The following is a 23,172-nucleotide window of genomic DNA, read 5'->3' on the forward strand; positions in this document are numbered from 1 at the left end:
TGGGGCTTTTTTCTGGGCCAGTTTTATTTCCTCATGGATTCAGAACTAACAAAATTACCAACCAACAAAATTTCCCCCAAGTGCATGCATTAATGAAGCACCCTGAGCAGCTAATTTTTAAGAAAAGTGACCTATTTTTACTTAGATTTACACTGCCTTTTGAAATGAAGCTTTTTGAACTTGTACACAAACAACATCATAAAGCCTACTCCTACCTGAAAGTACAACCATACAAATCAAAAAGCCTTCAGCCATCTGCTGCTAAACAGCACAAGACACTGGAGTGTACCACCAGGCCCAAAAGGTTTTAAGAACCTTTAGCCTTGGAGAAGTATCAGCTGTGCAAAGCAGTTGCCACCAAAGCAAATGATGGAGATAAATGGTACTTCACTGGTAAAACAGGCAAGGACAAATAACACACCCACTTCAGCCTAAAGTCAGGTGGCCCGAGTTTCAGCAGGTCTGGCCTTCAGATCTGAGGACTTGTGTCCATCAGAAGGCTGCTCTGGCCCAGCAGAGATGCTGTGAACACAAGCAGGAAGCGCTGCTTCCCCACCACGGACCCAAACACCACCAGGTACAGAAGTAGAAGCAGCCACAGTTTGGCAGACATGGCCTCTTGCTGACATTATTTCTGGCCCTGATTCTTTTGAAGAGGGTTTACAAGTCCTGAAGGGAGTTTTATTTTCCTCTTCCCCCATCTATGGAAGTCTGAACACACACTATCCCTTCAAAGCCCAGCTAACACAGAGGCCAGAGGAGGTAAGTATCAGACTCCATACATCCCAGAGCAGTATTACAAATGTGTACTCTATTTCAAGAACAAATAGAATAAAGTGCTGAAAAATGAAAGCTATTAATTGGAATAATTTTACACATTTTAATAACTCCACCATAAAGACTGAAATCTTGAGAGAGACTTCATTAGATTTTTTTGTGTGTGAATAAGGAATAACCATCATTGTGCCAGTGGAGCAGCATTACAAGCTAGGAAAAGCCTATTACTGATGAAACTGAAAAATAAAGCAGCATGCATGTCAGCCCAGCAAAGCAAGCTGCTGATTTCTAGGTACGATTGCATGGAAAGGAAGAAGTTATATGAGAATAAAAGACTGTGAAAGCTGCTCCATTTTTAGAACACAGAAAATGCAAAACTGTAAACATTTTACAGTGAGTCAGGTTTGGTACCTAACATCAGCAGCATAGCAATCACACTGTGTAACAATAATGTCAGCAGAAATCCCCCCAAAGCAGCTCAACATTATCAGTCCACTGAAATATTTATTTAGCAAGATAGAACACCAATAACATTATCTCATAAGTTTCCTATTTTAAAAATATTTGGAATTGCATTATATGGCCTAGCAGTCAAACTACTTTGTTGCAACATTTTTAAAAAAGATAAACAAAACCTCCTAGCCTCATGTGAATTATTTATTCTTCTCTTCAGAATTACAAGCCAGTGAATAACAGTACAAAGAAGCTCAGAAACACTGAATCCAGCCAGCAGTTTTCAAGATATAGCAGGACACAGAAAACCTTGATCAATAATAAAATATCATTATTTGTACTAAACTGCTGCTTAGAAATGCTAATTGTGAATCTTATATGGAAGATTATGTTAAAATCTAGAAAAATCCCAATGAAAATAGAGAGAAAACAGTTACTGTCCCCAAAAATCACAATTTAAGAATAAAATCAGAGTTCCAGGATGGATTGTGTTCGATGAAAAGCATAACAAAACGATGAATGCATTTCCAGGCCACACTGCAGAAGACATACCCGCAGTAGCTTGAGTACTGCAGGACATGCTACACTCCACAGTTTTCCCTTTAGTAAAGTATGACTGGCCCAGGTAAAGAATTGCCCTGAAGAAGGTGCTGTGTTTACCATGCTAACTTGGGCTTCTGCACAACCCAGCCCCGCCCGCGCCCACCGTGCAGTGCTGTTGCACCAACAAACAAACACTGCTCAGCATTTTCAATGCAATAATTTGTTCTTTTTTTTAAAGCAGATATCTCCCAGAGTCGCCTGATCAGCCTGTTACACTCTGCCCATATTCATGTTATCACAGACCTTGTGGGACTGTCCAAAATAAGGGACATAATGAAAACAACCAGTCAGGTTAACAAGCCTGCTCCAAAAAGCACTGCAGTGGAGCCTTGCTCAGAGAGCTTCCATGCTGTAACAGCAGTATGAAACAGGTATTCTTTCCAAAGGGCTTTTCAAAACAAAACCTGTGGCTGTCTTTCCAGTTCCCTTTTCAGACTCTTCTGCTCCAGCTGTTAAAAGAGAAACGACAGTGGCAGAAGGATAAATGTGACTCAAACAGCAGTATCTCCTACAAATAGCATTCCTGCTATTCCTTTGGCACACTCACATTTTGAATGTGCAGTTCTTTGAAAAAAGCCTTTTTTTTCACCAGTACAAAAAAAAGGCTGTCTGGACAGCTCTGGAAAATACAAAGAGAAGAAGCGAGAGTTTGATTCACAAGAACACATCCTTTGTTTGATATTGGTACAGCTGCAGTGTGAAGTGTTTTCCCTGGGCTTGCAGTGACACTGAAGCAGCACAGCTGACCTCTGGAAGAGGGAAACAGCTCCATGGGCACTCTCATGTTTCCAGCCCATGTGCAGTGTAGCAGGCACAGAAAGAGAGCTGTTCCAGCATAGGTCTGACAGTGCTTTAACCCAGAAAAAGGGAGCCCCAACCCTGGCAGTGTTCAAGGCCAGGCTGGACAAGGCCTTGAGCAACTTGGCCTGGTGAGAAGTGTGCCTGCCCATGGCAGTGGGAGTTGCACACTAGCTCACCTTTAAGGTCTATTCCAACCCTTTAACCTTCTGTGCTTCTATTAGAAAATGAACAGAGTAACAGAACCTTTTGCCTTTAGCACTAACATGGACTCTGTAAATTGAGATTATGCTCAAAAGCAACACTGGTCCCACAGAAAAAGCTCACTGCCTATTGTTTTAAAGGGATGGCAGGGAAGAAGAAAAGCCTACTCAAGGGAATACAAGAAACCTACGTACATCAATGCTACAAAACTGGTAGCTAATATCTATCTGAAAACAACACTTTAGAAACACTGTTTGGAAGCTGGTAGGAAAGTCCACAGCTAAAGGCAATGTGCCTGGCTCTGATTGGAATTTTGGTTTGGTTGTTTTGTAGGGTTGTTTCCCTACTCCTATTTCCTCTCCCTTATTACCATAAACAGATGCAGATGATTAAGAGTCTAGCAGTGAAGAGCTCTGGTAGTTTCAGCCCAGAGAGTCCCCAGGCAGGGCCAGGCAGAAGGGGTTACATGATCTCCAGCCACTGCTTCCACAGGGCTCACAGGCTGGATTGCATTTTCTTGAGCAGTTGATGAAGGATTAAGCCCAGTAGATGACTACAAAGGGTAATTGTCACATCTTAAACCAGCACAGCTAAATCTACCAGTGTTTATGAGACAGTAGTTTATGTTAAAGGTCCAAACCCCAAAGAAGCTAATCACTCCTTTTAAAAGACTTTTCATTATATTCCAAGTAAGTGGCTTGCTTACTCTCTTAAGATTTTATAATTCCTTATGCCACTTCTGCCTTTTCCAACACGATACTGAGGGAATTAATTCATTAAAACATCAAGATCATTTAAAGAATTGAAGGAAACAAACTGCTGCAAAAAGCTAGAACAATTTGCTAAAAATTGTTTTCATTATCCCACTTAATAATGGAATAATGCACTTGAACAGCAGAGAATTTTCTAGTGGGTTACTCAGGAGGACTTGTTTTGTGCAGCTCATTTCTGTCTCAGTATTAGAACCTTTCTCGAGTTACTTCAATGTAAGGGCTGTATGCATTTCTATTTCACAGCACATAATGTCTGCTCATAAGGCAATGCTGTGTCACTCAAACCGTGAGAAAATGAAGAAAGTAATTTTTAGAAGCACTAAATACTTAAGGAAACAACACTTCATTAATATAATCACTAAAAAGCAAGTGATTAGATTACCCCAGAAGACAAATTCCAAGCCTAAAGTCGCACCTTGTATATACACGGATTTATATGCATATATATGGAGAGATACGCGTGCATGCACCCCTGTCCAGGGAAGGGTTCCCTAGGAGTGCTGGTGAGGGTCTGGAAAGGCTCCTTCCCTCCCCTCCTCCCACTGTGCTGCAAGGACTAATGCAAGGCAGCTACCTGGAGAGTAAAAGGAGCCTTCATAGCATATTTATAAATGTTAAATGGCAGGGAAAGCTGCTGAGACATTCCTCAAGCTCGGATCCTCATTTTCTCCTGCGTGGCCATCCCTGGGACATGCTGGAAAACAAGGCAGCCATTTTCTCATAAGCTGTTCCACTCAGCAAACCAGATTGAAGGGCTCGATAAGCTGCTGCTCTCTTCCTGCAGCGATCAGGGGCAAAAAAGAACCCATCACCCACAAACAGGTACAGGCACAGCCATCTCTGCACTCAGAAACAACCCATCACCCACAAACAGGTACAGGCACAGCCATCTCTGCACTCAGAAACAACGCATCACCCACAAACAGCTACAGGCACAGCCATCTCTGTGCTCCTGCTGTGAGCCTGAGCAGGCACAGAGGGGGCAGGGAGGGAGGGAAGGAGGGAAGGAGGGAAGGAGGGAAGGAGGGATGGATGGATGGATGGATGGATGGATGGATGGATGGATGGATGGATGGATGGATGGATGGATGGATGGATGGATGGATGGATGGGGAGCCCTGGATGAGAACACATCAATATTCCTGGGCTGTGCTACCCTACCTCTGTGCAAAACCTTACGGATGCGCGACATGGTGCAGCTTGCTCACGGTTTTGTGTTTCCAAAAATATACTGCCACTGTGAGAAAATACTTGGCTTTTACAGAACCTGTGTCTATGAGATACTGCCCTGTGTGGAAAAAGCCTCCAAACCTTGTGGTCCTTATGGAAGAATGACTTTAATTGCATTCAGCACAGGTACACATGCACCTGTATGCAACACATACACAATGCAATTTTCATAGGCAACCTGACTGTAAGTAATTTCTCTCACATGTAAGTAACCTCACTCAAATAGCTTTTTGGGGAGCCAGACTGTCTAAAACAGTGAGCACCCCAACTCTGTACAGTGTACAGATTGGGATAGTCAAAATAATAGCTTGAGAATAGAAATGTTTCTAGATGTAAAGCAACAATTCATGGCACCTATACTTAAGCTTACTTCCGTCTTCTACTATAACCCAGTTTCTTGTCATTTTTGTAAATCTCCCTGTTTCATAGGAGTGTTTTGAAACTGGGCAGCAAGAAATGCTGGGAGATGCCATTTCAGTCTCAGCAAAATGTGTTCAGCCTCAGCTATGCTTAAATCTGATGGAAAAAAAAATCCCACTTAAGTTACATCAACAAAGACTACTAAAATCCATCTGCTGAAGTCCCCACTACCCTCTGCACACTGCCTGCCCAGTCCTGGCTCTTTTCAACACAAAGCCAGGCTCTAGCCAGACCCCAGCAAGCAGGCAGACCACCCAGCCAGGCCCAAAGAAGTGCAGGAAGCGGGGTACATGTCCCCATTTGGCCATTCCCAATGGCTTCTGCTTGGCTGGCCTGATTGTGCTGCACTGGGCTCCCTCCCTCTGGATGGGGGCTTCACAAACAGAAGGTGACGCCCATCAAAGTCCCCAGGCCTTGGGCTCAGTTCAACCCACACAGGCTCTGGTGTACGTGCGTGGCTTGGCTCTGCAGGTGCAAAGGCACATTTAGTTCACTACATCCAGCTTGGACATCTCTCTCCAGTGGCTGGTCCACAAGAGATAGCAGTACAATCCCACTACCTAAGGCAACCCCTTTGGTCAGCTTTAAGCAATTTTGTCACAGGCTATCAGTGGCCAGGAATACCAAAACTAGGACTGCTGTCAGTACTATGATTTTTAAGCACTACACCTAGGAAGTTTCCTTTCTCTACAGAAAACAGGAGGACAGCCAAGGAGATGACACACAAATGATAATGCTGTTAAGACTTTAGAAAACCTAAATGTGAGAAAAGCAGACCTGAACTGCCAAAACCTAAGACACCGCCTCTGCTTTGCTTTTCCCAGACAGAAGCAGAGTCTTGCTCTGACCTCTCCCTTCCTATTGCCTGCCTTCCTGGGCCATCAGCAGCTCCCCCCACCACCTGCTGCTGCTTCCACGCTGGGCAAACAGCAGCAGCTGAGCTCAGCAGCACTAACAAGACATTTTGTGCCCCAGTACCTGCTCCAGCTCTTGAGCACAAGCATTAAGTTTGTCCCCGAAAACTTTGCATTTGCAATTTCACACGTGCTCACTAAGGATGTTAAATAAAAATGGTTCCCAAACATCATTCCTAATGCTGCAAACTTTTGTAACTGTTTCCCAAAGTTACTACATGGCTTTGCAATGAGCCTAATGTAAAGGGTGGCTGTACACCAAAGATGATTCTGGCCAGCTTTTTAAGACAAAAAGTCAGAATAAACACAAGTAGAGCACCAGTACTTAAAACATGTGATACCCTCATCAGTCATCAAACTACTGAAACACAGCCCTGTTCTATATGATTAGCTGGTGAAGAACATGTTTTTTTTTCTGTGGCCATTGATTTTTACTGGGTAAAGTAATAAGTCTTGTTTTTCTGCCAAGTATTGATGCACTAAGGCATTTTTAAAATATCTTTTATTTTGAAATGCAAGATAGCTTAAGTTTTAGAGTAAAAAGTCTCCTCACTCCACTAAAATTCAAAGTATGTAAAACCAGAGCTCTATCAATCATGTCATCTGTGCTAAAAATGCCTTTCTTTTCTTTCCTTTTTTTTTTTGCCACAAGACTATGATATCATGTGCAGGTGGTAACATCTAAAAATGTATCACAGAAGACATATGTAAAACCATTTACTCATTTTCTTGATCCAAACAGTTAGTAGAAATGAACCCGTGCTGATCTAGCTCATACACCTCTCGGCACTTGAGGCTTCTCCTAGACCTGCAAACCTCATGCTGAAACATCATTTCCAGAAATGAAGCACACCGCTCCCCACACCTGTTTCATACCATCAAACCAGATAAAATGGCTTGATCTCATCCAGGAAGAAGGGAGCTCAGCACTGGACTGAGGAGTCAGACAAGCACCATATGGCTAGAAGGGACGGGAAGACAAAAGCGAGGGCTGAACCACCCCTCTCAGCGGCAGCAAGAGTTACATTGGCTCAGCTGTGTTGTCTAATCAAATATTCTAAATCAATTAAGAGTGAAGCCAATTTGTACACATGAAACTTTGTATTTATAAATGAACCTAAATATTCCACAGTAATATTCCATACGGTTTATTTCCTGTAGTACACGGAGAGAAACCAAGGACTGACTGAGCTCATTAGCCATGAAAACGTGCTGTTTTATCAGGCAAGCTTTTGTCCAGCAATAAGAAATGAGCAGTGAATGGATGAACCCTTCCTGCCCCATAAAACAATGGTTCCCCATGCAGGAATGCCAGTTAATGCCAGTTAACAGTAAACATGCTCTCTGTTGTTTGGAATTGTCACCAGGTTTGTAAATAATCCTCAGGCATCTTCCCAGAATACTACATTTCTCACAGGTTTTAAAGGAAACTGAAAGATGCTTTTTGTGTGTGGAGATTATTTTCCCAGGTTTTAGTTTAAGCAGTGATGCCCAAGCAGAGCAGGGTGGCAGCAAACACCTGCAGGGGTGATGCTCCACAGATGCCTTTGTTGCCTTTCCACACAAATGGCTGAGTCAGTCATCCTTAAATGGCCCAGGACAGTGAGCTATAGCCTGTCCTAGGCACACCTGATCTGCCCATGGCTTGCTTTACAGAAGGTGCACAGCAAGGTAAAGCATCTCAGCAGTGACTCAGCACTGTGTATTCATAGCCAGCCTAAGCTTGTTTAAGAGCCTGTGGCTGCCATGTGTTGGGGACAGACTGCCGAGCTGGCTGGAAGCTCCTTGTGCATTCTTCTGCTAAGAGTTGGATTCCCTCGGTCCACAGGAGGAAGTGGAAGGTGAGCAGCTGATGAAGCTGTGAAGAATTAGGTGTCTTTATACCCTCCATGCAAAGTGAGAGGAACAGAAAGCACTACTTAGAAGAATCTCGTATATCCTGCATGCACATACATACCCACGTGCAGAAATGAAGTACGTGCTTTTGGTCATACTGGAAAGCACAGGGAGGTAAGAAATAAAGAGAGTCATTGTAATCTGATTAGCTGTGTAATTAAGACTAAACTGGGAGATCAATGAGAGAAACTGTAAGAGGGTTTTTTTCAGCACAGTATGCTAGAGAAAAAATGAGAAATCTGGTGGAAATCTAATGGGATAAAGGAACAGATGGTAGGTGGACACCCAAGGGACATGAAATATGCTTAAAGATGATAATGGCTAACAATATGATTAAGAGTACATGCAATCTCACAAAGCACTGCATGGAACTGAAATGTAAGTACTAAGGCCATAAACCCCTTAATATTATAGATTAGATTTACATACTTTTGTAGACACCTACAAGACAAACAGGAAGAACACTTACAAAAAGGTTCTTTATAACACAAGTATCTCGGCTGTTTAAGGGAATGGCTCATGTTGCTGTCTTGAGAAACCGGCAAATAACTGTCTACAAATATGATACAGGGCCACAGGACACATATAGCAATAAATAATTGACTCACTGCAGGAAAGAACAAATACAAACCACCATCATCCGAGGCCTGGCTCACACTACACCACTCTACTGGCCTGTACGGACCCTGGGGGAAAAAGGCAGATCAAACCCTACCCACTTTTCCAATCACAACTATACCAGCAACTTCCAGCAAAATCTTCCCAATAACACACTGTTCTCCCAGTTGGTACATGGGCAGGAGTAGGGATTGTGGTCTAAGAGCTGGACACACAAGCAGGTCAAGTCAAGATGGCCACTGATGCTCAGGCACTGCTTTCAATTTTTTTCTTGTGAACCATCAAATTTGCTACAGCAGTCTCATTAAACTATGGCAGTAGTGTGCCTGCTAAATATTTGCCAATTATTAAATAACACCCAAAAACAATACAGCCCAGCTGTAGAATTGCTTATTTCTCCACAAAATAAATGAACATTATATATAAAAAATGCCAGATATATACAGATAGATACATAAGTACACAAAACAGTGTTAAATGAAGTAAATGCAAACAAATGATAAAAAAGATATAAACCAGTGCTGCATTTATTATAACTCAGTTATTTATGTAGATTCATTTTAAGATATATCTGATTGCACTCATAGCACAGATGAAGACAATAGTAATGCACTAAATATCATTAAACACTTAAACTAAAATCCCTCCTTGATCATCCCTACACAACCACTTTGATTTTATTTTGCCACCCCAGGACAAGAACAACCTCATAACCAGAAGGTCAGAGAATTCTTACTCCGTTATGAGAGCAAACTAAATAATTTCCAAAAGCAAGAGTCCTCTCCCAGGCCCAGTCCTGCTTTTGGCTCCCCCATCTCCAACTGGCACTAATTTAAATGAGGGGACTGGTAGGTTTAGCACTTCAGCTGATATCAATTACTGCTGTATCACACAAAGCACTCCCTGAAGTAATCAAGAACTAAGCTGCTTATGGCAGTAGTGTAAAAACTGCACTCGAAATTAAACAGAAGCCAGTACACAGCAGAGACATAACCATCCCCTCTGTAAGAAAAAGAGATTTAAATGGGCAGCTGCATTCTGCATCAGCAGAATTACAGCCATTTCTGTGAATGGTTTTAAGGTGCATACAGAGGTCACTGTGTTCCATAGATTGGGTTACTGCAAAGCCAACAGATAATGACTACATAAAAGAAATAACTGGACACTGGACTGCCTTAAAACAACTGAAGAGAAACAGAATAAACCAGAATGATGCTGACTCTGATGCAGCTTCTGAGCAAGCATCATCCTCTAATTTACTCACTACTAACTTAGGTAAACTTCTCAGTGCTTTTACAATTGTAAAATTAAAAAAAAAAACAAAAAAAAAACCAAAACAAAACAACAACAACAAAACCAACAAACAAACAAAACCCCAAGTCCCAAACCACAGATTTATTTTTTTTTATCCTAGCACAGGAAAATGGTGGGAAGTAATGGAAGTGGACCCAATTAAATGTGATGTAAGGAACCAACAAGAAACAAACTCTTCAGAAGCCTAAGTTGTAACAGCTGTCTTGCACTGTTGTGCTTTTGTCTGTTCTTGGGATCCCACCTCAATGGTTTCTGCTCAAGGACAATTTTGTTTTAAGGATGCTTCAAGCAGTACTTGTCATATAGGGCAGGCTCACTCAGCTGAGGAGACAGCTCAAGCCACTGCAGGCCCCCCTCTCTGCAAAAGGGCAGATATAGATAGGCTTCCTGGCACCTTTCCATCCTACAATTTCCTACTGCTATTACACTGATGATTCAAATCTAATTTTAACAAGCAAGCAAGCCTTCTGCTGTCAGCAGCCATTGTTCCAAGACAGAAGGAAAATACTTTAAGCACATTTTTGTGCCTTTCAACATCTGCATTCTTGTATTGCTTTTGTTCCTGGAGAGGGGCACAGAAAAGGAAAATAAGGGGAGCATTTCCCAAGATAAGGAGCTAAGATATCAGGGTTGTCACTTATCGTTTCCTAAACAAATTAAATTTTCCCAAACACTGCATGGGCGGCAGAAGGGTATTATTCCTTTAAGGACTAATGCTTTGAAAATCTAAAAAACTTGCTACTGTAACAAAGCAAGATTAAACCATATTCCCCTAAGAACAAATAAAAACAATGAGGTTTTTTCCTTTTTTCAAAAATAAAAAAATTTTTTCCACATACTTTGGTATAATTCAGTCCTACACAGCCACAATACTTATCTTTTTAAATAACTAAATATATTAATCTTTTTACAGCTAAGTTTGTGTGTAAATGAAACTGCTTTACCAGTTCAGAAAGAATCAAAAAAAATCCTTGATTATATACTATCTCACAAGACCATTCACCGTGTTTTTAAGTGTTGGCATAAGAGATCAGAAAAAGGAAAGTAATTTGAATATTCTTTTGCATATTTTTAAGATGGCCTTCAAAAGCCAAGTGAACACAGAATAACATGCTGAGTTATTAGCTGTACAGCAAAAGAAATCATCCCATAAAATGTGCATTATCAGTGAAAAGTTACAAGGGGTAAGACATTCACTGAACATCCTTAGTTCTGAAGATTATTGTAGGAGAAGGGCATAAAATTATTTCCAATAACCAAGGATAAGACAAGAAAAGTCTTCCAGGCAAGGAAGAAAAAGGCCAGTTTGTCCTGAGTTACAGCACATTCAAGTCAGTTGTATGACACGTCCTGATGTTTATATTGTACAATTTTAATAAATTTACAATAGAAGATTAAATATATCTGCAGGTCTCCTGAATAAAACAAATGCTATACTGTGGTGCTGAAATATGCAAGGGTTTTCATTACCTAGAATTCATATCACAGAAGGTTATTTATATATTGGAACAGGAAATATTTAATAGCAGTTAACACCCTAAAGGGTGCAGAAAATGCTACCTGTGCAATACACTGCTATACTGTTGTCTCAATGGCAGCAGACAGAACACAGGGATCAAGTGTTGCAGTCCCCTTAGACAGACATTGTGTAACCTGCCTAAGCTATTTAATTTGATCTCTTTGTTCAAGTCAGTGACATTTGCATTCATTCACATTCAGCAAGTTATTACTCTAAAAAAGCTAAGGAGTCTTTTATTTCTTCTTGTCTCCAAACTCAATTTGTTCTTCTATAAAATTAATGCCATAAATAAAATGTTGCATTTAGACCTGCTGTGATACTGCCAGCCAATTTTGCTGCAGATAATGGTCAAGGAAAAATTTATTAAAAAACAAAACAACGTTTTTTCCCCCAAACTCCCTATATTAAAGAACAGTGCCAAGCATTTAAATAAACTCCCAACATAGGTCAAGTGAGCTGTGTGTTTTAAGAGCTAGCCTTTGGAGCATTACTGAACTATTTCTTGCACAGCAACTACTGTGTTTCAACTGCCCTCCAGAAACCTGTGACCATCATCTGAACTAAACAACCAGCCTGGATGAGAGCCCAAACCCTAACTGAAGGCCTTAATAAGCATGAATCCAACAAGAGACACAAGTTACCTCCTACCTCTGCTAGGTTTCCTCAAAACCACAAGTTTTGAAACTCAAACATTCAATTCTTGCATTAAACACCCTGAAAGAAATTGTATTTTAGAAATTCATCTGAGCTGGATGTAAAAATTTCATCTAATTCCTTGTCTCAACTTCAATGAATGCTGGGGGAATAACAAAATCTGTTTCCTGTTTGAATTCTTCTTTTTCTTATTTCCAGTGCATCTTTTTACTTCCATAGCATCCAAACAAAAAGAGCCTTCTCATATCATAAATCTTCACATGGTTATTACCAGATGATGGCCAACTCATCATTTCAGTCTTCTTTTAACAAAAAAGATTGGATTTTACATTTTCTACTATAAAAATTAGCTCCTGCAGAACCACCAAACTATTCCTGCAGTAAACTCGCATTCGTAGAGCTCCTGGTATGAGTACCACTCATCCACGTTGCACTCCCATACCAGCTAAATAATCTCCATTCCACATGGACAGCAAACACACTTTTTATTTGTCAGTCTTGTAATCTTACATCAAAACATGGAATCACTGACTGGGACACCTTTAGGATACACAGATGACAACTGCTGAAGGAGCTTCAGATATTATGGGCTTGCACAGATTAAAACAAGAAGACATCACCTTGCTATTCCTCATAACTATCTTGACAACTGAGTGGGGTAATGTGAAATTATGAATGGATTAAGAGCACAATAAGAAAATAAGGAAACTACCACCAAAGACCTCCTGGAGACCAAAGCAGTGAAACAGGAACAAAATGCTGATATTTAGCTTAGTAACAGCTCAACATAGCTGTTTCCAGTGACTACAACTGGAGCCAGTAACTGCTGTATTTGCTTACGGATTCAGTTGGTATTTTGGGGACAGCATGCAGGACAGGCTTCTGCAAAAGTAGGCAAGTACTTCCCATGTGTTATTATCATACAGAATTACCAGAGACACAGTCCTGTGCATCTGGCTTCAAAGTAGAGGAGATCATGCAACCACTGCCTTCCTCATGGCAGGCGTGCACACAAACCAACAGACTACTTTGGATGGACGCTAAACATTGACTTGATAGATATGAAGTTGCAGACACAAGGTCTTGGGATTTAATGCAATGAAAAGCAAAAATAGAAATACAAATGGAAAGCAAAGTATGGCTTGGAAAAATGCAAGATTTAACATGTTCGGTATGAAAAAAAATTCAGATCAGTAATAAGGAGGGTAGGAAAGGAAGGGAGAGAGTGCACTGAGATATAAATGGTGTAGGAGGTAATATGGGCAGTCAATCTAGAGAGTAGAATTTTAAAAAAGAAAAGCACCAGAAATCATGATAATAGAAAAAAAAATATATTCTCTACAGATTTAGGAGAACCTGGACTCCTGAATCTCCTGATTAAATGAAGGTGGGTCTCTCAAAAGCAAAATGATGAAGAACTGACATTTGAGTAAAGAAACATAATTTTTTTACAGGTGAAAAATGGTAAAGTGGGCAAAGAGATAGTGGGATAATTGTTTACAAATATCTAAAGGAAGAATGTGCATGGAAAAAGGATGACATTTTCTAACAGCTGTGGAAACTCAAGAAGGAGTACCTGGAAAATGGGGGCTTTTTTGGTGGTTTATTTTTGTTGGGGTTTTTACATAAAAATATTGAAGAACTAGAAGGAAAGGCTTTTTGGAGGGAAATGACTGTTGGCCTGTAAAAAACTGCCAGAGGGAATACTGCAAAGATACTGCTGCACTAAGTAACAGAAAATGAACTGATGGGAACAGTCCTGTAAGAAAGAGAAATGCTTTGGATAATGTAAAAAAAACACTTCCCAGCCTGCTTATCTGTACACTATGCATACAACTAAGATACATTACCTGAAAAATTGTGCTCCCTTTTTAATACAACAGTAATGCACTTTATTACTGATTTTAACAGGCTTTAATAAGAGGAAGCATATATTCAATTATTTTATTACATGCTTTGAATATAAATGGTGAGCATCTGCACTCTAGTTTACTCCTCCCATCCTCATCCTCTCATAAAAACAGCACTGGCACATTTTAGAATTCAGAGCAGCCCTCCCCAGCCCAGCCGCTTTCTTGGCTGGTTTGCTGGGATCTATATATCCAATCTAATTATTTTGATTCCCATTTCCAACCCTATCAGTGGTGCAGTGGTGCAAGAAATCAAAATGCCAGTCTCCTGAATGTGTTAGAACCTAAGAGCTAACAGCTACTCATTTGCAGAGGCATCACTGCATGGCCCAAAGCCCCTGTCACCAGGCAATTTACGTTCAGGGCTCTGGATGTGACTCGAGAGGGGTTTCCCAGCACACCAATACAGAGCATTTCACAGAACATTACAGATATGCTACAGGTTGTTGCATCATCTTATTTTGTTACAGCATAACTGACAAAAAAAACCCCAGCAACGCTTTGTTCAAATTTTGTCTCTTTTTAATGACTTAAGTCCTTCTTCTTTGTTATTTTTCCCTTTGTTTTCTTAAAAGGCAAAAAATAGAATCATACAAGTTTATTTTCCCTTAAGTGATCAGAAGAGAGAGTCAGCAATAATCTTGCCAAAACACCTACTACCCTCTCCAATCAGGGGGATCATATGTTGCTCAGTAGCTGAATTTCCCTGTGGATCTCTTCTCTGCTTAGAAGCTGTACCCCTCTTGAATTACAGACTTACTTAGATTACTAATGCTCAGCACCACCAAAAATATTCCCATTCATTTCTGCAGCTTTTACAAACATGATAACATGATTTGTGTTTAAATATAAGCATCACCATTTTACTTTTTATTATGAATATCATATGTTTGGCAAGCTGTCTGACCTTCCTTATGATGATGAATGCTGCAGCAAACAATTTGCTGTATCTTTAAAGAAATGGCCAATTCAATTACATTATGCCAGAAGCTTTCAAATCCCTCTCTGCCAAATGTCTTTGCTATATCCTGCCACAGACAGCCCATTTGTATTCCAGCACAGTAGGACACTTGTTTTGTTGAAGCACACAGTTCTAGTTAGGTACTATCAACAGAGCAGTATTTCAGTTCTCCAGCTCTGTGCTCCTTCCACCCCCTCCACCCTCGGTTATCAGGATTTTCAATTTTACTGACCAAACGTGTGTGCATTACTAATTATGTGCATGAAATGCAGCAGTTATCGACTGCTACAACAAAATACATTAGTGGCCAATTACAGGACTTCTTGGCAGCAATGGTTATCATTCTAGTGGATTTAATCATTGCACTTAAAATGAAGCTTGAGATTCCCTTTGAGATTACACCACTAATTGCTTCTGTTTTGCCAGTTACTGCATGAGCTGTTTGCAAAAAGGATCATTAAAGATGCTTTCTAAATATGGGAAAGCAGCAAACAGATGAAGCCTCCTGTAATGAGTGTCCCCCCCCAGAAAAACCACTGTGTCAATTTATTCATGCCACAATTCTCTCAGATTCATATCCCCCTGTCACCTCCTCTTTCTCTCTCATTTCTTGCTATCTGGGCAGACAGCAGCAATACAGCTGCATTGCTATTCATGTGAATCATGCCACACACTATCATTTGTTTATATAGATACTGAGAATATTACACTCCAAAAATAAAAAAAAAAAGCTTCCCTCTCTCTTTTGTGTTTGCAGAGAAGATGCTACTAATTATTATTATGACTATGACAGAATGTTTAAATGGTCTTAGACCTTAAAAGAAAAAGAAAAGAAAACAACTTAGGCCATGTACATGAATTATTACATGTACAATACCATCCTAATAGGCTTCCACTCTCCAGGAATTCCTAAAAACAAACATTCCCCCTCCCAAGGAATTTGTAATATAACATATTGTTCTTTAAAAGCCCACATTTACTTCCAGGTTGTCAGTAGTGATGAATTATCTGGTTTACAGCCTCATAAAGCAGAAGTGTCTACATATTTTAATGCTGAGGCCCACCTCAGGACTTTGGTACCTTTCATATGTAGTGATATACAACTTTCCAAACATGAAAGAAAGGCTTCAGGTGAAACAAGGAGATATAATTGTCATCAACATTTTAGGTCTGATCAAAATAAGTCGTCTTTCAAAGAATAAAAGAATGGGGAGGGACTACAAGTACAGTTTTGTTAGCTGAGAACAAGATATTTTAATCAATAAAACTGCTTAAATAAATTTGTTTGGCTCCTTTTCATTAAAAATTTCAGCTACTAAAGCTTTCCATTATTCAAACATCACTCTGTGAACAACAAAGAAAGACTCAAGAATATAAAAAAAAACCCAACAATCCTCAACAAAAATTTTCTCATGAGATTAGAAAACCTCCTATGTTTGTCTCAACAAACACCAACATTTTTAGGATTTCAATAGATGCTAGGTTGATAAAACTTTAATTAGAAACTTAATTGATCTCTGTAAGAGAGATACTTTAGAGAAAGTTTTAAGTCCCCAGAGACTTCTACGCTATAAACAGCAGAGCATATGACATCTTTAAAAGCTGTCAGAAACCATACACTGTGACTTACAAAAAAAATAGCAATCTCTGTGAAATTAACTGCTAAAAGAAGTCGAAAAAGCTTCATCCTATGGTATCAACAGGCTACAGTGCCAGCACCAGCCAGCTTCACTTCAGCCTCTGACCAGGGCACAGATAATAGCTACCCAGATAACACCCTGGGAAAGAACAGAAGGCAGCAGAGCAAGGGTTACATCACTGCTGCACTTATCTCGCTTCATGCCCAGATGTAGATTTGCACAGAACCAGTTGATCTTTCCAGAGCAGCAGGCACAAGAACTGCTGCACACAGGTTGCTCTCAAAACCAAGGCCAGTTCATTTTCATGCTTAACAGAGAAAATCTCGCCCCAAGGCACTCAATTTCAAGTCTGAATGAGAAAATCTGTAGGTGATACGGTAACTACAGTAACTGGCAAATAATAAACTGGGTAAAACACCCAGAGATCAATCCTATATTCATGAAGGAACACACTACACAATGCAATTGGATTATCTCCATTTCTTAGTTCACTAGTTCTTGACTTCTACCTTATTAGACCACAATTAAGGACAATTTTCAAGTACAAAGTAACACAACACTGACACAGTATCTTTGTCACTATACCCACAGGTCCTCCAGTCCAGCAGAATGACTGCCTTTCTTTTGTATGGGCAAGCTCCTGCCTCATGTACATAGGCACAAAATCTAAATTTCAATTCCAAGAAGACTGCAACTGTATCTGGAATTTCTAGTGCTGCCTTTTAAACGAGGAAACACGAACAAATCAGGAGAAGAAAACATTCCCAAAATGAACAGCTGAGCTTATGTAGCACCCAAAATACAAAAGGTTGGGAAATAGCTGCCTTTCATCACTGTCAAAAGCAATAGACTAAAATATGCAGAGTAGGACTGATAACACAGGAAATAAATGAAAACATTTGCTTCATGTTAGTATAGAAGTTAAAAGAAACAAAGCAAAAACCTCTCTCAAAGGTCCCTGCTGGATTTAAAACAGAGCTGTTGAGCCTACTGGGATTTCAAAACATGCCACTATCATTTAAGAACACTGAACTTCTCTTCTTTAATAAACCTTACACCTGTTCACTAGTCCAGAGACTTAATTCCTAAAACTATACACAGCAAGTTCAAGGCAAGGAACCAGAACTTCAATGAGAACTGCTAAAACAGGAAAGCAACCAGCTACTTATAATACAGTCTCAGGCATTATTTGTAATTCACCTAATTTAAAATAAAAGAACAATAATGCTAAATGCTACCATGACATATTTCTTAATGAATTAAAAGTCTTATGCGTGCATAGCTCACAAAGCCTGGCAGATTTTTAGATTACATATTTAATTCTCTTTAATATTGAAAGCAATGAGAGACATTTTTGTCTACTACTCTACTGCAGGGACAAACGCAATAAATACTCTAGCAAAATGAAATACACTTTTTTATGCAGTGATGTGATGGATATCAATTTTTAAGTTCACGAGTAAAGGAGAATATGAATAAACCACGGCACAGATTTGGAATAAACAGGACTGGTAACAAGTTTAGACCAGATTGCATTGAGAGACTTTCAGCTGGTAGGTGTTGTTTTCAAAATTTAATGTAGATACCAGTAAGGATATTCAGCTTAGTAAAGCTCTCTAAAACCAAAGATAATTCTTTTAGCATGAGAAATGCCAGTGGGAAGAAAGGCTCCAGCTCTAGCAATTGTTTCAGAAAACTCAATTAACTTGCCCATTTTAAAAAATATGTTATGAGTAGAAAGGAGTTTCATGCTATGAAAAATGTATCTGCTTATTAATATTACAGACATTTCATATGTGAATTTGTATGATTAAATAAATGCAATAAATAATAAGTAACACATCAACGTAGCTTTCAAAATGTAAAATAATTTTTTGCAACCAGAATAATGCTTGGGTTGCCAGGAAAGAAAGCTATGTGGATAAATGGAAAATGCTCTGCCTTTCAGAAAACTGTGTAGGCTGGGTTTGGGACTGGGGGACTCCAGATACCAAGGAATGTCTACCACATGCCCCATCCAAGCTGATGAAGAAAAGCTGTCACTGTCCTGTTTTAGTGAAAGGAAACCCCAATCAAGACAATAGTTTTTGTCTCAAAAAACACCCCTCGTGAAATGAGCATTCATCCTTTCCAAGACAACCTTTCATGAGGTCATCTTCTCAGCCTTCAGCCTCTGATGACCTCATGTTTAACCTGGCCTGACCTTCAGTTCTGCTGAGTCTCAGTTCCTTACTATGATTACAAACCAGCAAGATCAAGTTAAGCTTTAAGAAACTCAGACATCAGTCTGAAGATAAATAACTGCAAAGGCAGAACATCAAAATACCAAGAAATCCTGTTCATAAGCTATGTTTCATTCTGTGGGGACTTCAAGGGTAGCAATAAAAACAAAACATACCACAAAGCACTGAAGGCTCTACAGCACATTCCCTCCCTTGCAGGTACCCTACCACTTCTGGTCTTTGTCAATTCAAAAGCCAAAGTCTTGTCTAAAGTTACAACAAGCAATTAGGCACAGAGATGCTGAAAAATACTTCACAGTCTTAACATTTTGTAAAGCTGATTTCCACTAAGTATTCACTTACTCAGGTGCAAGAACAGTCAAGGTCCCCAGTTTGACCCAGATTTTCCCTTTAGGCCAGTTTTATCCTTAGGTACCTGTGCACAATAAAAAGAAACAAAAAATTAATTTACATTACTCCTCATAAACTCATCTCTTGATTATACCAACTTTTATGGTCCTAATTTAAAAATTCAGATCTCCAGTTCTTCTCACAGGATTATTTCCCATCAATATGGTTAACCTGAAGCAAACTCAAAGCTGTTTTCCCCATGTAAAAAAAAAGGGTTTTATTTGACCAGTATATATATATACACTTAGATTTACCATGACCCTAAATGAAAGAGTTTTCTGTAAGAAAACTCATGTAAATTCAACCTAATAGATGGTGGGATTGCATGGTTTAGGTATATTTCATCACTTGTTTTTAGGAGTATAAACACAGAGCACACAGTTAAGCCTTTGTTAGCTATATATTTAAACCACCTTAAAGCTGTTAATGTGTGACAAGCAAATCCTACGTATGCAATTACTGCTTTAAAAATTGAAAGAAGGTTCGTGTACAGGTGCACTGTCACTTTGTTAAGGAGCTCAAAAAATAGAGTTATTCTTTCTCCTGGCACTAGTATGAATTAAAAAAACATTTTCAAAATGTGCCATTCAACCATATGGAATCAATTTTTGCAGACATATGGAGCGCCAATTAAATAAGTGTGGCTTTGCTGACACAAAAGTCCACCTGCACATATTCAAATTTTCCAGAATTAGACCATCTAATTTAGAGCAGCCCATTTAACAGTAAGAGAATAGAAAAGCAATGTATTTGATATGACACAACCTCTGTAACCAGTCTCCTTAAATAGCAATTGCAGCCTTACTTTTGACCATGGTAAGGATATTATCAGATAAGATTGAATTAGCTCCCTTAAAACACAGCTCCAATTACATCACATCAAAAGAAAATAATTTTTGTCTTCTCCATCATGGAAGTAAATATATAATTGGGAAATTAAGCAAGGAACAATTTTTCAAAGAAGATTTTACCAGAAGCCAACAGAAATTTAAAAACTGACTGTAACCATACTTCCTAGATTTTCCTAGGTTTTTTGCACATATTTTCCCACAAGAAATGTATGGAAAGCATGCCATTTAAAGAAACAGAAGTCAACAAGCTATATACACACATCAACACCCTAAATAAAATCCTAATATAAGATATCAAATGATGTGGAAACTAACAAATTTTTAAGGTAAGCTCTTCAGAAGTTTTTTTCTGGGTTTTTCCAGGGATTTGCAGTTAATTGGACAGCCTTGCTCAAATCTAGTTTGTCTGACTTTGTATTAGGTGATAACGAACAGGTTGTTTTCCACGTCTCCAACCTCATTCAGTGAATACAGTAGCTAGAAGAGAGTCGTGAAACTCGACCCAGTGGCTGCATTCCACATGGCCACAGCACAGCTCCACACACTCAGTGCATTGCCCTGTGCTCTCCATTTCTGTATCTGGGGACAGAAATGCCCTTTCTTGGACAGAGCTCCCTTTGGTGCTGCCAGTTAGCAACACACCCCTGCCAAGGGCATCATGTGATCCCAGAGACAAGAAAACTTCAGAATCAGGAGTGTTACAAACTCTGCTGTTCAACCAGGTTCCTAAAACTCATTTTTTCAGAGTATTTAGCTTTCTGTAATACCTTAACTAAATTCCTGGAGAAGCTGTATCCACCTAGTTTCCCAGTTAAGGCGACACACATCTCCCCTCACTTGTGAGCTGCCCCATTCACTATCTGTCTTGGGGTTTCTACAACAAATAAAAGCAGGTGTCCAGAGGCTGTCCTTCTTTGCTGCAGCCTTCATACACATCTGTTCCACTTGGAAAGACCATAAAATTCTGAGATCATAGAATTTAAAACTGTATCATAATGCAAATGTCCCGGGGAGCTCAGTTAACATATTTTAGACAATCTTAATTCTGTGCCTTCCCAGCTTTGCAGGACTTGCTCTTTGTAGCTCTTTACTCAAGGCAGCTTTCTGAGCTTGGCTTTTTTAGGACAGTAGCCATTGAAATGGAGAAGCTCCATCTTGCTCAATATAGATATTCAGTCTCCCTCAAAACTTCTCATCCAAGCATCATTATTGCCAATCCTGTGGACATGTGCTACTGCCCCCATCCACTCTTGTCTTTAGGCTCAGTTTCTATTTGGGATCCCAGTCCTGCCTCCCTGCCTCCTTTCAGTGGCCACTTGAGCATTCTCAACCACTTCATTATACAATATATTGCTCCCACCCAGAGTCCCATTAGCTTCCAGCTCTCCTGTACCAGCACACTCCTCTCCATCTCTCAGCTTTCTGCACCCTTCACAGATCTGTTCATGTTTCCATATCGCTTTTCACCTTCCAATGTTCTTCCCACTTCTTTACTCCCCCACTCACTTCCTGTGCTTCCCTCTTGCCCTGGCAGTTTCCAAATTTCTTCTCAACAACTAACTCCGTGTGTTTTCCTGGTTCCTAGGCAGTCTTTGTGATTAGCATGCCACAGCCATGGCTGCTACGCTTTGTGCAGAACTCACTTCTAATGACGGGTGCTAAAGAGATCTGTACAAGGGCTAATGAGCAGGAACACTTAATTTCAGGATCCCAGAAGAACTGGGGCAGAAGAAAAGCCCAACCAGCAGTGCAGAAATAGAATTTTAGGCATTTAAATACCTCACTACAGACACCTACATATTTAGACATCAAGGCAGCTGTATGAAGGCTTTGTGGACTGTAGCTACTTCTGTCTTGCTGTTAGATTAACACCATCCACTCTTTTAAATTTAAAAACAAATTCCTTCTACAATGAACCACAATAAAGTTACTTAGAGTCTAAGTCTCAATCTAAACTCAATCTACATCTAAGTTAACAGCAAGTTATATACACTTTTTAAAAACATTTTTTTTCAAAGACAAAACAGCCCTTGATTCAGTCAAATATATTAAGTACTGTGGGGGAGGGGAAAAAGAGTTTTAATTAAAAACAGGGGTTTCTTGGCACTATGTACCACAGATAAGTGTTCTTATTATTATTCTACAGAAGAAAGTAGAGTGTAGCATACCTTCATCGATTTTTTGCCAGAAAGTATGAGCTAACCAAAGACATCTTTCTATTCTGTCTCAAACTTCCCTGCCTTTGTTGTATGGGTGGGTTAAGAGCTCTTAGGCTGAATTCAAGATGATTTTAGAATATTACAGAATACCAGGCTGGAAGTGACCTCTTGAATTGTCTGATCCAACCTTCCATGGCAGAAGCCCAGTCTAGGTAAGTGCACCCTATCCAGACAATCTTAGAAGTGTGCAATGCTGAGGAATCCACAGCTTCCATGCGGATATTACTGTTCTCATTATGAAAATTTTTCCTCTTGTGTTCAATCAGCATCTCACCGAGAGTAACTTTTAATCATTACCTTTTCCATGGGACTCCTTGTAAAAAGGGAGTCTCCACCACCTCTGTGGGCACTGAGCCCTCTTTGCACAAGACTGGACACACTCCATTCTCTCAGCCTTTCCTCAGGCAGGTCCCCAGACCTTTGCTCACCTTTGTGGCCCCTCTCTGGACCCAGCCTGTCCTCACGTTTTTGCACAGCAGGACCAAAAGTGAGCACAGCCCTTCAGGTGTGCCTGGCAAGCACAGAGTAGAGTGGGACAATGACTTTTACCTTATCTGTGCTGGTGATTCCCCTGGTGCTGCAGCCCAGCATCCTGCTGGCATCCCTTGCCACAGCAGCACTGCTCTCACACAGAACCACTGCCCACCAGAACACCCAGTGCCTTTCCATGGAGCTGCCTCCCAGTGGGTGGATACCAGCCTGTGCTGCACTCCTGGATTATGGACACACCCCTCCTATGCTACTACTGTATTACTGCTACTGTGGCCATTTAATAAGAGCATGCT

General features: G+C 40.1%; 1 protein-coding gene across 1 annotated transcript in view; it reads right to left on the reverse strand.

The window, feature by feature from the left end:
• TBL1X (transducin beta like 1 X-linked) overlaps nucleotides 1-23,172 on the reverse strand; it is a 193,928-nt gene that overhangs the window by 119,438 nt on the left and 51,318 nt on the right. The window contains 1 exon segment of the mRNA XM_030944983.1: nucleotides 19,270-19,342. The gene's annotated coding sequence lies outside the window, so the exon portion shown is untranslated.

Source organism: Camarhynchus parvulus, chromosome 1 (assembly GCF_901933205.1).
Source record: "Camarhynchus parvulus chromosome 1, STF_HiC, whole genome shotgun sequence".
Taxonomy (NCBI): Eukaryota; Metazoa; Chordata; class Aves; order Passeriformes; family Thraupidae; genus Camarhynchus; species Camarhynchus parvulus.